The following is a 12,801-nucleotide window of genomic DNA, read 5'->3' on the forward strand; positions in this document are numbered from 1 at the left end:
ATGAAAGAAAGAAAAAGCAGTTTTCATTAAGAGCAACAATAAAAAGGGAAAGGTAATCAAAACAATCGAACGTCCAGTCTTCAGACAAAGCTTGCACATCGACAACACTTACATACAAACTATGCTGCCATGCGGGAGATGGTTTTTCGAGTTGAGGCAGTGCTGCTGAGCTAAGGGCACGTTTCCTGCCAGAAGGGCCATCGCAGACAGCGCCTTCTTGCAATCCTCAATGCAGGAAGCATCCACTGAGCTGAGACAGCAGCCACGTGCAGACCTGCTTTCACAAGTCACACAGAAATAGCTCCTTCTGTGAGGCGCCCTGTTGGTTTCTTTTCAGCTCAGCATAGTTTGCTTTGAAAGCAGATTGCGCAGACCCAGTGCGTTTAGTGCAGAACGAGAAAATGTCATCAGAGAGTTACGGATAAAATAATTCTCCCATGAAATTTGTGTCCTGGTTTGTTTAGCAGTGCTGCTTGAGTGCTCTTATTCGGCTTGGGTGAATGGATGCCAAAGGAGCAAAGAGCAAGGGTCTGTGTAGTAGGAAACGGGATGGGGGGGACACCTCAGACATCGCCTAGTTACGTGCCTTACCCATGACAGAATCAGAAAGTTACTTTCCGGTAAATGTGGCGGAGCTGGCACCGCCACAAAAGAGTACAAACGCACGCACGCTGACTGTACGGAAACATGGTACAGAAGTCAAAAGACAGGTCACAGCTTCGGGATAGATATTGTTACATAGATACAGTTGGGAATCGTTCTCAATGTTGGCCTGCTGCAGCGGTTGAAGTGCTAGGCCTGGACAACAGGCCCAAGCCAGAGTTGACCTATGGATGAATCCTGTATGTTTTATAACCCATAACCATTGTGCCAGTAGGTATTGTGCTAGGTTATAACAAACCACCTATGCTGACGTAAAAAGTGCTAAGGTGTTGAAGTATTGACGCCTGAACAACAGGCCCCGAGCCGAAGCTGCTAACTTAGTACGTGACCGTGTGCCATTTTAGGTGCCTGCTCGATTCAGGCAGAGGATTATTTTGTAGTAGTGGAGAAAGATAACTTAGAGGAGCGGTTGGAAATTGATTATTTGAAGACAGAAGTGTTACGAGAAAGATAGTGAAGGCGGTTATTAGAAAATAAAATATTGAAATTATGTTGGCACGAGCAAAATAGCCTCCTAGTGTTGTTCAGATTCAAAAGTTAATTACAAGTGTAGATCTTGAGGAGTGGCACGGAGATATTTGGGGTGAGTCTGATGAAAGTGGCTCGGAGGAAATAGAGGAATTGGGGGAAAGAAATGTGCGACCTCTCATGAAAACAGAAAGGCATACAGGTCCACAAGGTGGGAACCCCCGAACCACCGTCCCTACAACCCCCTGGACAGGACCTGAGCTTAGTGACCTTCAGGTTAAATGTTCGGGTAAGCCGGGTGAAACTGAAACCGAGTATTTGTGGAGCGTTTCTTTAACGGGGGGGTGAGGGGGGGTGGGGTGTTGAATTCTGTTGAGTGATGGCAAGGCAGGAGGTTTCTGGGGTCCCGGAGTGTTTTTAAGTGACGGACCAGCGGGTAACCAGTCGGTAACATCTCGAGTGGCTTACTGGGCTGGGGGTGTGGACCCTAAGGAGAGGGGGGAAGCTGTTACCTTTAAGGTGAAGGATCTGTCGGAACTGGCGGAGGGAGTACAAAAGGCGGCTTGCATTCAGGCGATGGGCGAGAGGGGGCGGTGCGGAATCTCGCTTGCCGAGCCGCTGGATCCCAGCCACCTTAGAGCTCTTATTAGAGCCGGAGGGTTGGGCAAGACCGTGGGAAACTCCCCCCCGAGGGCAGAACTCCAGAACAAAGGAAAAATCTTAAGGTTTGATGTTTTGGCAGGTCAACAGTGGGTGTTCACCAGACGGCAGTGGGGAGTTTTGGAGTTAGGGGGACACAAGGTACCTGTGTCTCTCAATAGCCATTGCCAGCTGCTGCCAAACAGGGTCTTTTTGAGGTGATTAATGATGTTGAAAAAAGATAATAAATCGTACACATTCCCCTTATGATTCTCCGGTGTGGCCAGTCGGCAAACCAAACAAAAGGTGGCAATTAACAGCCGATGATGGGCGGCTGAATGCCCATCCAGGCCCTTTGTCAGCTGCAGGGCCTGGCTGGGCTGGCTGCGGGCCTGCAGGAGTGCGCCCGCCAGGGCTGGGACGGGCCCTTTGCGGTGCCTTTGTCGGAAGCAAACAGCGATCGCTTTGCTCCCACGGGGGAAGGCGGCACTCGCCGACAATTGCCTGCTATGCACTGGCTCAAGGCTCGCTAAAACCGCGCCCACAGAAGGGCTTAAGATCTCTGGAAACACCCCCCACCCCCCACCCCTCCTCCTGTCGGAGTCGGGCAGTGAGAAACTGCGAGGAAGCGCTATGTGCAGTTAGATCATTGTGGCCACACAGGGCAGATAGAGAAGGAAACACCCAATTCAATTTAATTGGGTAACAGGAGCCACTTCACTGCCGGGGTGGTCCAGGAGTGGGCATGTTATAAATGCAGAGGCAGAGCCGAAAATAACTTTTATAAATTTATTGCAATAAGAACAAGCTCGGTGGGCAGGGGGGCTTTCTGCTCCGCACCAACGGACACCAGGTGGTGCTGCGTCACTCCCTTTTATAGCCCCATCCTGGTCTTCACATGCGCAGCAGGGTCCCTCAAACTTTCCCGGGTTTTCTGGTGTTGCTAGGGCTCCTGACAGGGGTTCCTCCAATCATATTCCACCTGCGCAATCCGGTGTTGCTGGGGGTTTCTGACAGGGGTTCCTCCAGTAATTTTCCACTTGCATAACAACAGTCACCGAGAAAAAAACCTCTCCAAACCCTTTTAACCATAAAACCACGACAAATCTCCCTTAACATATATACATTACAAAATATATTAAAGTCATTATATTTTCTTAACATGAATCACCACCATATTCTTCACAGGCACACAAGGAATACAGTGGGTTTGCACACCCCGTACTATTCTCAGGCTCATGGGCCTTGTTGACATGCTCGGGAAGCCTTAGGGAAAGGTGGAAAAACTCACCGTATTAGTGCCCAATGGATAATTCCTAATTATTAACTTGATGCCCGGGTTCTGATCCAAGGCCTGGTTCTGATCCAAGGCCTATTTCTGCTTTTTTTGTTAGGATCTTGGAGGAGCAGATGACTTGGCATCCTGATTGGCAATGGTGATCCATATGGACAATCAAGACTTGGACGGCAACACGGTGGCGAATAAATCCTGTAAAATTGGCATCATTCAGAAGAATGTGATTGATCTCGGTGCTATTGTGTTAATGCCACTTCAGGTCAACAAATGAAGAAAGTGGCAAGAGACTTGAGGCAATTGTTGCTATATTAAGTATGAATTAGTTAATTGGATATGTTTGAATCTTCCTTGTTAGAATGGTCAATCAGCTTCCTTCAATTTTGACTGTAATACATTGTCTGGTTGGAGGTTTTTTTTTTAAGATTGGATTGTATAATCATCTCGATGTATAATGACAGTCCACAACGAGTATGGAGACTCACCGGGACCGCACTCCCTTGTAACCTTGGAGGCAAGAGGTGACTGCACCACCACTTCAAGGAAACCAGCCGAATCATGACTGTAGTCACGGGGTGGATTGTGTGGCAGGTGCACCTGCCCAATGAAAACAGGGCTTCTTGGCTGCTGAAGCGTAGCAGCTCCTGATTGCCTTTTGGGTTGTCGTTAAACCCTAGGCAGTTGTTCTGTTCTCATCTCACAGACATTCGAACCTGTAATTTATGGAGAGCTACTTAATTGTGTTAATAATAAATTTTTAATTTTTGGTGGTTGGTTGTTTATGTGAGAGCCTCCGTAACAGGTTCTTACTGCGAGTACCAAACAAAGCAACTATGCATCAATAAACCAATAGGCAGGTGCAATGTGCTTGACATCCATTTAATAGACTTAGAATTTATATTCAGACCGCAACGAACCCGTTTTCACACCTGAACCGTGGATGGGAAACCACAGGCGTACTATGGTGTCCTGGTTTAACCAGGATAGGGTTAGGTTTCCCTAGCAGTGGGGGGGGAGCTCTAGCCGGGTTATTCAGATACCATGGGGACGTCACATCCTGGCAGGTCACATTTTCCTGGCGCGGGAGCGCGGTGCACTCGTGGTTTTGTACATCGTGCTTCCCACTGCTGTATTTGGTAGCTATTTTGCTCTGTTCATTGCTATCACTATTACTGTTATTGTTATTGTTGTTGTTTGTTGTGTTGCTATTGCACTGTTGTATTAAACCTTTCCTTATTTCAGTCTTGGGGCTTTGTATTTCACTCCCTTTGTGGGGGAGGGGCAGCGGCCGCGTGGTCTCAGACCCCGGTAGGGGCTAAACAACCACAACTTAATACTCCACCCCTTTATTCTATACCATGTGCGTCACATCCAGCTGCCACTTAGCAATTAGCATTGACAAAGAAAAATTAACAAAAGCACAGTATAACTCACGGTGTGTTTTCACCCACAATCAAGTCCCCCTGTGGCACGCATCGGACCTCTCCATCCTTCTGCATCACCCACCAGGTGCACCCAGGTCCTGGAGCAAAACCAATCCTGTGGATGGGTTTGCCTTTGCCCGGTGCAGGACTAACCCAGACCATTTTTCCCAGCAGGTCCCTCATGCGCACCACAGGGACTCTATCCCTGTCCACAACACGTGGAAGTTTTGACTGAGCCGGGCCAGCTCGATTGGCAGATCCTCTTGTGTTGACTAACCAAGTGGCCTTTGTCAGACGTGTGTCCCAGTGTTTGAAGGTTCCACCCCCCATTGCTCTCAATGTAGTTTTTAACAGTCCATTGTAGCGCTCGATCTTCCTGGAGGCTGGTGCGTGGTAGGGGATGTGGTAGACCCACTCGATGCCATGTTCTTCTGCCCAGGCATCTATGAGGTTATTTCGGAAGTGAGTCCCGTTGTCCGACTCAATCCTCTCTGGGGTGCCGTGTCGCCACAGGACTCGCTCTTCAAGGCCCAGGATGGTATTTTGGGCGGTGGCGTGGGACACTGGATAAGTTTCGAGCCACCCAGTGCTTGCTTCCACCATTGTGAGCACGTGGCGCTTGCCTCGGCGGGTCTGTGGCAGTGTGATGTAGTCGATCTGCCAGGCCTCTCCATATTTATATTTCATCCATCGATCTTCATTCCGCTGGGGCTTCACCCGTTTGGCTTGTTTGATTGCAGCACATATCTCACATCCATGGATGATCTCTGCGATGGTGTCAATGGTGAGGTCCGCCCCTCGATCTCGAGCCCACCTATATGTTGCATCTCTGCCTTGGTGGCCCGAGGTCTCATGGGCCCACCGGGCTATGAACAGTTCACCTTTATGCTGCCAGTCCAAGTCCACCTGAGCCACCTCGATCTTAGCAGCCTGGTCCGCCTGCTGGTTATGCTGATGTTCATCAGTGGCTCGACTCTTGGGTATATGGGCGTCCACATGGCGCACCTTCACAATGAGGTTCTCCACCCGGGCTGCAATGTCCTGCCATACTTCAGCGGCCCAGATGGGTCTGCCCTTGCGTTGCCAGTTGTTCTGTTTCCATTGCTGCAACCACATCCACAGGGCACTTGCCATCACCCATGAGTCAGTGTAGATATAGAGCCTCAGCCACTTTTCTCGCTCAGCAATCTTCAAAGCCAATTGGATGGCTTTCACCTCTGCGAACTGGCTCGATTCACCTTGTCCCTCAACAGCTTCAGTGGTTTCTTGTGTGGGATGCCACACTGCAGCCTTCCATCGTCAATGTTTTCCCACAATGCGGCAAGACCCATCAGTGAACAGGGCATATTGTTTTTCTTCCTCTGGCAGCTCGTTATATGGTGGGGCCTCCTCAGCATTTCACCTCTTGTTCTGGTGACATCCCAGCATCTTTGCTCTCTGGCCAGTTCATGATCATTTCCACTAATCCTGGGGGGTTGCAGTTCCCTATTCGAGCCCGTTGTGTTATCAACGCAACCCATTTACTCCACGTGGCATCTGTTGCATGATGTGTGGAGGGAGCCTTTCCTTTGAACATGCATCCCAGCACCAGCAGTCGAGGTGCCAGGAGGAGCTGTGTCTCAGTGCCGACCACTTCTGAGGCAGCTCGAATTCCTTCGTACGCTGCCAGTATCTCCTTCTCAGTCAGGGTATAGTCAGCTTCAGAGCCTTTGTATCCCCGGCTCCAAAAGCCTAGAGGTCGGCCTCGGGATTCCCCATCTGCTCTCTGCCAAAGGCTCCAGGAAGGGCCATTCTCCCCGACTGCAGTGTAGAGCACGTTCTTAATCTCCTGCCCTGTCTGGACTGGCCTGAGAGCCACTGCCTGGGTAATCTCCTGCTTAATTTGTTCAAAGGCTTGTTGTTGCTCTGGGCCCCATTTAAAATCGTTCTTCTTGTGGGTTACGTGGTAGAGAGGGCTCACAATCAGGCTGTAGTTTGGGATGTGCATCCTCCAGAACCCCACAGCGCCCAGGAAAGATTGAGTCTCTTTTTTTTGGTGGTTGGTGGGGCCATGGCTGTTATCTTATTTATCACCTCCATTGGGATGTGGCGACGCTCATCTTGCCATTTTATTCCTAGGAACTGAATCTCCCTTCCAGGCCCCTTAACTTTCTGTCGCTTGATGGCAAAACCAGCCTTCAGAAGGATTTCAATTACCTTCTTTCCTTTCTCAAAGACCTCCTCATCAGCTGTGTACAAGGGACTTGATCTGGATCCAACGGTGACTGCTCATCATTCAGATCACCATAGATCATGTCAAACACAGCCATTTCCCTGAGGTTTTGGATGCCTTTCTCCATGTCGGTCCACTTGCCTAACCGACATAGAGCATCATCCTTGTAGGGGTACCTCTCCCTCACAGCGAGCAGGAGTCGCTTCCAAAGGCTGAGGGTTTGAGCCTGTTTCCCTATTGCCTTGTCAATACCAGCCTGCTTGGCTAAAGGTCCCACCTGCTTGGCCTCTCTCCCCTCCAATTCCAAACCAGCAGCTCCAGTATCCCAGCACCGGAGCAACCAGGTGCAAATTTGCTCGCCTGCAATGCGGCTGAAATCCTTCCGCATATCTCGCAACTCACTGAGGGATAGAGATCGGATGATTACCTCCGGCTCTTCCTCCTGCTCTCGTGATGGGCCTGGTTCATTATCACCCTGTGCACTGCGAGGGGATTTTTTGGTATATTTGGTTTTCCGTATCGGGGCAACTGATATTGGTACTGCCTGTCCCTCTGGCTCAGCTGCTGTGCTGGTGGAGGCGACCGGTACTGGCGCTGCCTGTCCCCCTGGCCCAGCTGCTGTACCAGCAGGTTCACTTTCAGATCCTGCAGCTCTTTCGCCCCCTTGAGGGCAGTGATCAGTGTTAAGGGCGATGCGGTAAGCATGGGCAAGCCCCCAGCACATCGCAAGGATTTGTGTTTCCCGGGGTTTGTCAGATTGGCAGCACACCTTTTCCAAACACTCCACCAGTTTATCAGGACTCTGCACTTGTTCGGCAGTGAGATCCCAAAGCATTGGGGGTGACCACTGACTCAGGCACTTGCCCATCTTTTCCCACACACCCTGCCATTTATAACTATCTGCCCCCGGGGCAGGTTTCCAGGTGCTGCTATTGTTGGAGAAGTACCGCATGGCCCAAAACAAGATCTGGCAGACATTTAGAAAGCATTGTGCCGCAAACACACTGGCCTGGATGCTCCAGGGATAGCTGAAACTCTCAAAAACCGAGAGAATCTCTTCCCCTGGCTCACCCATAGAGGGGGTGAGACCCCAAACAAAAGACCAGGCAGCAAACAGGTAGCGGTGCACCCCCACAAGCAGCGAAACGAGCCCATTATAAGCAGACAGTAACCAGTAGAGCAAAATAAAGCCCTTGACACATTTTCCACCGACAATAAATGCCACTACTAGGAGCACAGAATGGACATGAGGATTAATCCAGCCCCACCACGCAAGCAAATTGCCCAGCATTGCAAACATTTCTTATCAGACAATACAAGTAAAACCAGAAAAAATTACACTTAACAGATTGCTCTAACACACTTCTCCTTTTGTCCTTATTTCAGTCTTCTCCAGCCTCACGTTGGAGCGCCAAAGTTGTGGTGGTTTAGCCCCTGCCGGGGTCTGAGACCACGCGGCCGCTGCCCCTCCCCCACAAAGGGAGTGAAATGCAAAGCCCCAAGACTGAAATAAGGAAAGGTTTAATACAACAGTGCAATAGCAACACAACCAACAACAACAATAACAGTAATAGTGATGGCAATGATCAGAGCAAAATAGCTACCAAATACAGCAGTGGGAAGCACGATGTACAAAACCACGAGTGCACCGCGCTCCCGCGACAGGAAAATGTGACCTGCCAGGATGTGACATCCGCATGGTATCTGAATAACCCGGCTAGAGCTCCCCCCCCCACTGCTGGGGAAACTTAACCCTATCCTGGTTAAACCAGGACATATGGGAACAAAATAAGTTCCAGAGCATTTTGTTCAAATCAGGTAATTTTTGGTTAAAACATCACGGTATTCCTGTATTGCCCTGCTAAGGGGATCCTGGTCAACGTGGAAATTTTTTGAAGATCCATCAGTGGATACCATGGGAGAAGCTCCAGCAGATCCAGTTTCAAGTTCAGCAGTGGCTAGGGAGAAAAGACACAAGATTCCTGGTGTTACTGTTACAGTAGACAGGCCCAGATAAGTCCCTGTAAAAACATCACGGGTGGCTGGAGAGACAACAGTCCAGAAAGAGACTGAAAAACTTCCAAGGGAACAGAACAATGAAGGGGCTAGGCACAAAGGAAGAAGCACATTTTTGCACATTTGCTTATCAGTCAACAGTATTTCTAAAGCTAGTGAAAGACATTCCAGAGGCTACCCACTGAACATCTCCAGGGTACCCACAAATGACTCCTGCCTACGCCAGTGCCAAATCTAGCCCCCTGCAGACCTCTTCAACCTCAAGTGTCTGTTTTCCTGAAGTGTTCAAACCAGGGATGTGCTGGAACACCACTCCCTCCTAAAAGCCAGCTTCTGCCTTTGCTGTGACAAACTTTGAAAGAATCTGCCTGTGAAAAGGCAAACCCCCTTTGCACTGCAGTCAGGGCAAGACAAGTCTCCCAGCCCAGCACCTTCTCTCACCCTGGCAAAACCCTTTTACCTCCATGAAAATACATATTGAGTGAAAGGAAACCCACCTTTGCCATCTTTCTCCAGCCACCCTTTTTCAGACAAGGTCCCCAAACCAACCAGACTCTACGACTCCTCGCAGATGCGCACTTATGTTCAAAATGCACATGGATGCAGGGCAGTGGCCTTGTGTCCATTCGGACATGTGGAAAGAGCTATGAAGCTACAGCTGAACGCTCTCTGTACGATTAAAAGCATACGGGAGCAGAAGGAAATGCTCACAGGGGCTACCTGCTTTGAAATAGCACCAGTCCCTGGCACAGCAGTGACTATGGATGAACAATCATCGCGAAACAGGTGGAATTCCTCTTTGGACACCTGGCCCCACGCTTTAAGCTGTGTATTACAAGCATTCGACTCATCTTATGTTTGCCTAAACGCTACCGAATGCTCTTTTCCTAAGGAAGGGATATCTTTTGTCACCGACTCTATTCTTCCTGCTTATTCAAAGAAGACTGCAACACATAATATACAAATACAAGCGATGAGTAAGAGACACAGCAAAAAGCAAGAACCAGCAATAGAGGAGGTGTGTGGTATGGTCTAGTGTGGAATGCAGTCGATGCAGATGGAAGGAGAAGCAATGGCTGAAGTCTATAAAAATCTTATCTCAGGGCTTCTTTTATGTTTGATGTTTGTGCCTGAGGATCAACTCTCATGAGAGGTGACTTCAGCTTAAGCCAAGTGTATCTGTGTGGGGGAAATGGGTTAGTTTTCCTTGCGCCTGGCTATTTCCAGGCAACTGCATAACATGCTCCACAATGTTTTGGTAAGCAGGAAGTTTTCACTTTCGAGTCTAAACTGGAAAGCTAGCAGAAAAGACGCTGTGCTTAGCACAGGAACCTGATGGCTTTCAAGTCAATATTTTCAAGAGTTAGGAACAGTCATCTTTTTCCTTCAAAACGCTCCTAACATAATGCCACATTACCCTGTTCAAGTTCTTTCGTGATTTTTTCATCCAGTTCCCACTGTATCTAGAATTATAGAGAAAATACACAGTTAACATTTTAACAGTTATATTTTTGTCATATTAAACGTCTAAAACAGTCTTAAAACCCACACATAGCATGTGACAAAATCTAAAGGCATCATCCCAAATAGAGACATCTTGGTTTGGGGTTTGATTTTTATTGAAGAGAAACTCTTGGTCAGCCAGGCTGTAACATTCTTATGGCTGAGCAACATTAGCTGTAGCCCAAAACTCTCTGTAACTCACCAGCTGGATTATAACTGGGTATTTAAAACTACACAGGAAGAAAGCACAGTGGAGTTATTACAGTGAAGGTATGGCTAAAGTCCATCACCAAATACATGAGCAGAATGTCAGCTATGTGCTGAGAGATGCACAAATGCCATCCATAGGGACAAATCCACTTGAGACTGCCTTCTGCAGCTTCCTAAGAGAAGAGGTACACAAGTAGCTACTGCAGGACTGACATACGCCATTGTATAGAAAAAAGCCTGCGCCAGTATTTTTTCCTCCACCTTAAGATGGAAAATTGAAAGAGCTCCTAGAGATCACGCCAAGATTTTTCTTTCTTGTTATTGCAAAAACCATGACCCATGTATATAAAAATATAAAATCACACACAGTATTTTCTTGCAAACTTTGTACTACGAAGAGATAGCAACAGCTACAGCTTCTACCCAGCAAGTGCTGTGGGTTTTATTACATAACTGAAATCAGCTTAGATTACTAGCAAGTCCAAGCGCTATATGCTGCTGTTCACATTTGGTGATACTTGTGACTCCTATGTTTTTTTCCATCAAGTCTGTGACCCACAGAAGTGAATTTCAAAATAGATGCTACACATCTTCCAGGCCTGTCATGGCCACGAAGATGCTGAAGGGCTTGGAGCCGTATGGAAAGGCTGAGAGAGCTGCGACTGTTTCTTTACTGCAGTAGAGAGTAGAGTCGAGTCTGCCAGCCTGGCACCTTCTCTCACCCTGGCAAAATCCATGAGAAAGAGTAAATTATCCTCTGCTTCTCTGTCGACAACAAACTAAAAGTCTCTGTTGGTTGTAAACAAGACCAGAGAGGACTTAGGGGACTAAGTCCTACTGACAAAACTGCACTAGGAAGGAGAAATGTAGGTAGATAAGAACGCCCCCAAACTACAAACAAAACCCCGCCTGACATCCGCAATTGGAGACTGGGGAAAGGTCATACATAATTGTTCTTCAACTTCCTCGAGAGTCTGCTCAAGGCTGAGGGGTATTTTTTGGTTCTGTTTTTTCAGATCTTCAAAGTGAGGCCTCGAAAAACAGCACCGAAACCTAAAAGCATTGCCCAGCACAGCGATCCATCACAAAATGCGAGACATACGCTCTGAAAAGAAACTTTATGGCTTCTGTGGAAGTCGGGGCACTGAGCGAGAACAGTAACATCGCTCTCAGATCCAAGGCAAGCTTTTCCTGCAATCGGCTCAAATGTTTTTCACAAGTCAATTTGGGAGCCATTTTTCACAAAATGTTGAAGCAGCCTATATAAGGATTTGAAATATATATCTGAATACATTAGCAACTGGATAAAAACAATGAGCTATGAAATAGCCTTTTAAAATCTTGAATTTCTGTAATATACTTCAGGGAAGCTAGTAAATTAGTAAAGGTATCTCTCTTGATACTGGGCATCTCAAAGTTTTGTCAGAGAGTTCCAATTTCTTCTGGAAAATTAAAATGGAAAGTACCCAAAGAATGTTGCTGCAATTCAGTTAAGAAGCACCGAGTACTCCCGCTTTCTTTCCCTTCCCGATCTTTCTTCCTGCTTCTTCTTCAAAACAGGCACACCTGTTAACCCTTTTCTTTGAAACTAGGGCAGCTTTTTTTCCTAGAGGTGGGTTGGTTTCCTCCTTTGCCTTTTCCTTCTTTTAACACCTTGCTCCCGCCTCTCTGTCCTTCCTTTTCCTCACTTCTTCCCTGCTCCCTACCCGTCTCGTGGCCTTGTCCTGGCCTTCTCCTTATTTCACTTTTGCAGCGGGTCCCTGAGTTTTGCCTCCTTTCTACCGCCTGCATGCAGAATAGCCCCTGCAGATGGTACAGTACTAATTGCCTCCCGAGCTCTTTCTGTAATACGTGTCCACCCCTCTGACCTGAAAAGCACATTCACGGTGATACAGAAAAGTTAATCTCTCTAACTGCCACCGCTACACATTGCCTACCCTGCTTTGTCTGGTTTTGTTGTGTTTTTTTCCTTAAACCAGGTGCAGTATGCAGACACATTGTTGAAATGGGTTCTTTCCGATGTGGGTGGGACCACTGAACGGAGAGGGACTTAGAAGTGAACAAATACTTCTCCCATTCGTTCAAACAGCAGAACACGTGAGGGATAGAACGCTGACTGAATAGGGAAGCTCGTCCATGCCTCAGGCCTATGCTAGGTGGGAAACTGATCACAACTACTGACATCTGGTTTCCAAATCTCATGATACAACGTTACAATGTTCACCATTCGGTGAGGGGTGGGCTATCACACCGACTGCTAATTGCAGGGCATACTTTGACCAGAGGAAATGCAGAGGTTGCAGCACTGCTGTGGAACTGAAAGCTGTGAAGAGTTCCTGAGGAGTAGTTAACCTTAGCTTTTCATGTAATAA

The 12,801-nt window shown here is 47.9% G+C and overlaps 1 long non-coding RNA gene across 1 annotated transcript; it reads right to left on the reverse strand.

Moving 5' to 3' along the window:
• Positions 1 to 3,927: 3,927 nt before the first annotated feature.
• On the reverse strand, positions 3,928 to 10,171 carry LOC141923836 (uncharacterized). Its single transcript, XR_012623412.1, has 3 exons — positions 10,134 to 10,171; positions 8,476 to 8,658; positions 3,928 to 4,023 (listed from the first exon to the last, which is right to left on the reverse strand). It is a non-coding gene; the product is annotated as an uncharacterized LOC141923836 (long non-coding RNA).
• Between the last annotated feature and the right edge of the window lie 2,630 nt (positions 10,172 to 12,801).

Source organism: Strix aluco, chromosome 5, assembly GCF_031877795.1.
Source record: "Strix aluco isolate bStrAlu1 chromosome 5, bStrAlu1.hap1, whole genome shotgun sequence".
Classification (NCBI taxonomy): domain Eukaryota; kingdom Metazoa; phylum Chordata; class Aves; order Strigiformes; family Strigidae; genus Strix; species Strix aluco.